This window comes from Octodon degus, unplaced genomic scaffold (assembly GCF_000260255.1).
Source record: "Octodon degus isolate 3935 unplaced genomic scaffold, OctDeg1.0 scaffold00082, whole genome shotgun sequence".
Lineage (NCBI taxonomy): Eukaryota > Metazoa > Chordata > Mammalia > Rodentia > Octodontidae > Octodon > Octodon degus.
Window position 1 is genome coordinate 10,402,441 of NW_004524658.1, and position 4,979 is coordinate 10,407,419.

The window sequence follows — 4,979 nt, forward strand, 5'->3', positions numbered from 1 at the left end:
CACAAGTCCGCATCTTGTACAGCAATTAACCACTAAGAAGAATATATGCAGTGTATTATTTGTTGAAACTGTACTTCCAATTTGATTTGAAACTGTCTCATTGCTATCTGTTTATCAATAAAACTTTGGGGAAAAAAAAAAACAGGGCATTCAGGAGCCAGTTCAGCATGCAGTACTGGGGATCGAACTCGAGTCCTTGTACTTACCAGGCAAGTGCTTGCACCACTGAGCTATCTTGCAATCCCTATTATTTTCTTTATTTAAAAATTCATTGTAATTTAAGCAGACATGTTTGAGTACCAAGTTGATGAGGAACTGATATGGCAGTTAGGGTAGAGTATTGATTTTGTTTGTTTGTTTGCTTGCTTGCTTTGGGATCTGCCTGAGGAATTGATGAGGCTTACTTTCAAGTTTGAAGCATGTTGGGCTGGATCTTGGAGGCATGGCCTTAGAATCAGCATCTGGTCCCTTACTCCTTCCTCTCTGGCGTGTTCCCTTATTCTGCTTCACAGCTGTCATGACCTTTACAGGTTTTCCCCACAACACCCTCTGCTATGATGCTTCTGCCACAGATCCAGCTGACCTTGGGCTGAATCTTTCTAAAAGGGAGCCAAATAAAACTGCTCTTCTGCTACCTTGTGGCTTTCAGATATTCTGTCAAGTAACAGAAAAGCTGACTCACAATAATTTGCATAACTTACCAGGAAGTCTTTGAGAATCTAGCCAATAGATTTGATTCTGCAAAACTATTAAGGGATGAAATGCCCTTGATTAATATGGACATCATGGCCAAATGTCTTGAGGGCTTTCTTCTCAAGTCATAGTGTTACCTACATCCAGACCCAATCCAGGTATTTGATATATAGTTTAAGGACAACAAAGTTTTGATATTAAGCTTGCCTTTGGGTTACATTTAAGAACTTTACACCACAATATGTGAACAGCTACTATTGAAATTTATCACCTGCAGCAAATAATTACAGAAAGAGAATCAGGAACATGATAAAAAATGAAGTTAATGTTTGGAGATGACAGACACACAATAGAAGGATTTCTATCTCTCAACTTGGCTGTCCTCCTTCAACCTCCAGCATCAGTATTGTTACTGGAGCATTATGTGACTGCAAATTGACCATTTCTGTGTAGAATTGTTTAAAATGGAATTTGTTGCTTTTTGCAACTGGAATGTTTTTATTCCTTTCATTCTCATGACTGGAAGTTGAACTAAAATAAGTCCTATCTTCTCTCTGCCTCCACATACTCTTGCAGGATTAAGTTTCTGAGATATGTAGAAGAATATATTTTCCAAACATGAGCATAAAAGCATGTTCGACCCCATGTGTTCCTTTGTAATGCTACTTTACCAGTCTCCTATACGGAGGCAGAGTCCATTATCAACCTCATCTCAAATTTAGACTGATGTGCCCAATAGAACACAGCAAAATAATGTGGTATCAATGCCAGGAGCACTCTTTTCTATTTTGAAAATTTTTGTTGTATAACTTTTGGAAGCCAGACTTCATTACGTTATAGACAGCTAAGTAAGGTAGAAATATCATGGGCAGTCAGACATGGCTAGACCTTTCAGACAGTCAATACAAAAGATGAAAAATACACTATAACTGTGTCTGGAGGTGCATCTGTTGGAGGTTAGGCCTCAAGACAGAGATGAGATAACCAGTCCTACATGCCTACCCAAAGGATAAGATAAGTGGTAACATGTGCTACATAAAGTTTAGATAGACATCAGTCACCTTGGTGGGTGACCAAGACCCTCAGACTAACTTTTTCCTGAAAAGTTCTTTGTTCTTTCCATATACACTTGCTGCATGTCTTCCTTCCGCACTGGATCAATATCACATGAGTACCTTTCTGTCCTCGCTGCCTCGCCACTCAGGTGTCGTGGGTCCCCTCCTCCTCCACCCCGCTGTCCTCACTCTCTCCCCTCCTTCCCTCAGAGGATGTCTGCCTTCCAGCTCAACCTGGTCCCGCTCAAGGAGCTGCTGGGCTTCATCAAGGTCCTGGAGTGGATTGCAGCCATTTTCTCTTTTGCCACCTGTGGAGGTTATAAGGGCAAAACAGAAATTCTAGTGGTTTGTACTAAAAAGGGTGAGAATAAAACTGTTACAGCTGCTTTTGGTTATCCATTCAGGTTGAATCAGACATCATTTCAGTCTTCAAATGTGTGTGACATAGACTGGAAACATCATGTCCTCATAGGAGATTACTCCTCTTCTGCACAATTCTATGTCACCTTTGCAGTCTTTGTGTTCCTGTACTGCATTGCCGCCCTTCTGCTCTATGTCGGCTACACGAACCTGTACCAGGACAGTAGTAAGCTTCCCATGATTGACTTCGTTGTTACTGTTGTTGCCACATTTTGTGGTTGATCTTTGGCTTCCTGAATATGATACTGTGGGGAGGAAATGCTTGGTTTGTGTACAAGGAAACCAGCTTACACAGTCCCTCAAATACTGCTGCTCCCCACAGCCAAGGAGGGACTGCTTCTCCTCCCGGAATATAATCCAGGGAGAAATACACTGAACCAAACTTGGGTCTGCACTGTGACTTGTTTCCAACATCTTGAGAAGCATTTTTTTTCTAATAAAAGTAATGGCTTTTTCAGTAAATTGGTGGGTTTAACTTTTTGCTACTTTTTTACATAAAACTTGTCCCTTTCCTAGACATTGGAGATGTAAATGTATTCTTGAATGTAAATTTGAAAGTTCAGGGGTCTGTTATGAGAAATACACGTTTTTAAATGAACAGTAATTTTTTCACTAAGCTGTTCAGCTTTCAAAGTGTTTACAACCTTAGGCCTTAGCATATCTTTACTCAGAAAGCAATTTTGTCATGTCATAATAGGAAGAAAATCTTTATTTGGACTATACACTACTGTAAGTTTGTACGGCTTATATACCTAAGACCTGTCTTTGTTTAAGAAACCCTTAATTACATAAACTGTATTTAGAAAAAACATTTAGTTCAAATTTTGTGTCTGAACATTGTTTGTGTTATAAAAATGTTTAATTGCAAAGACTGGCTATATGTTCTGTTTCTGTTTTTTAAAATGACCTACTGTATTCAGTAGGTATACTAAAACTGTTAGAGGCAGGGACTTGGAGCTCTCTAACAGATGTGTAGTGGTGAATTTAATGTTTCCGCTGCATGAGATCTGAGCTTCTGCGCTGGTGGTTGCCTTCATAGCCTTGCTAGAAGTAGAAGGAATCCAGCCCATACACATGCTTTACGTGGATAGGCAGTATTTTCAGTGACATGTCTGTTGGCTCTGTTGTTACTTATACCATGGAAGTGCAGGTTGGGACCTGACCTTCAAAAAGCAGTAAAATGATACACCCTTTTGTTGCAAACCATGTTCAGGGGGTTAAAAATACTAAGATTGTCTTACTTTTGAAACAATTAACATTAGAGTCAGTGAAATTGCTTGAGTTTAGTCTTGATATTGTGAAAATGAATGTGATTTGGATTTCATGTTAATATTATTTTATAAATGGATGGTTAAGAAATTATGCGTCATAAAAGAACTTAAGTGAGCAATATTGTAAGTATATTGTCTGCACACACATTTGAGTATATTCTGTATACAACGCTTATTCGTATTTTGCTTCCTAATCTTTTTGTTTTATGGGATCTAGACTTCCTATTATGAGATGATTGTTTATGTGAAGTACATCTTGCTAGTACCTTGTCTTTGTTGCCTTTATTCGTGACAACAATGTTGATACGAGAATGTATGTTTTATGCAACAAAGTTAATAAAGAAGCTAAAAAAGTAAAAGAAAAATCACATGAGTGGCTATACTTATAATCTTATTGGGTGATTATAACTTTAGCCTACACTACACCCACCTTATGATATTGCTCCATAAGTTTCCTCTGTGCAGTGGGCTAACTGAAAACTTTCTGGGGACTCCTCTTGTCTCTCAGGAGCTATAGATCTCTCCACAAATAGATATTTCTTACTGCTAACCTCCATTGTTCCTTAGAATTCATTCTTCAAGAGCCACCCAACCCCAGGCCCTGCAAGTGTGTGGGAGTGCTTCTGTGCTGTCCTTTGCCTGCCAGACCAAGCCCATCTCATGAGAGAGACTCTTCCCCACGTTCTCCGGACCTCCCTCGCCCCTCCAGAGCCAGCCCAATCCCGCCCTGTGAGTGAGAACTTCCACCACATTCTGGTAAGACCTCCAGATCCACCAAAGCTCAGACCCAGTAAGTGTGTGGGAGAGCTTCTGTGTTCTCCTGCCCTGCCCCATACCCTGCCAGCCCCAGCCCAGGCCTGGCATACAATGCTGGGATGAAACTCTGCAGCTGAAGTGACTGCAGTGAGACTAGGGTCAAAAACGCACAGCTAATACAGGAGAAAAACATCTTGCCAGAGGGGCACAGCAGGCTCACCTCCAAGAGCAACAGCAGGAAGGAGCTGAGCACAGTAGTCAGACCCAAGGCAGACACAACTGGATGAACTAAAACTTGGTATATCGGTACCTGAATTTTAGTAGGTGATAAGGTTACAACTGCACCAAAGCTCTACACTAAATATCAGTGCACAGTGCTATACAAAATGGCAAAGGAGAAAAATGCAATCTCAAGTCCCAAGCTCACCGAAAACAAGTGCAGAGGACATTAGCACAGCTGAAATGTCTGAATTAATACATCTGAAGTAAAGGAACAACAGTACAAAGGCATAGAAGAACTCAGACCAGGATTAATCTCTGAAATAAAAAACGAATCTATGAATTAATAGTGTCTGAAGTAAAGAAATAACAGCAGAAAGGTATAGAGGATTAAGATCAGAATTAATCTCTGAAATGAAAAAGAAATCTCTGAGGGGCTGGTGAGATGGCTCAGTGGTCTAAAGCACCTACTTGGAACAAGCTTAGCGAAGCCCAGGGACCACGGTTCAATCCCCCAGCACCACATGCCAGCCAGCCCGCCCCCTGGTGGGCTGAGCTGGCCACA

General features: G+C 40.8%; 1 pseudogene; it reads left to right on the top strand.

The window, feature by feature from the left end:
- The first annotated feature begins 1,872 nt into the window (after positions 1-1,872).
- Positions 1,873-3,494, top strand: LOC101579861 (annotated as a pseudogene).
- The last annotated feature ends 1,485 nt before the right edge of the window (positions 3,495-4,979 follow it).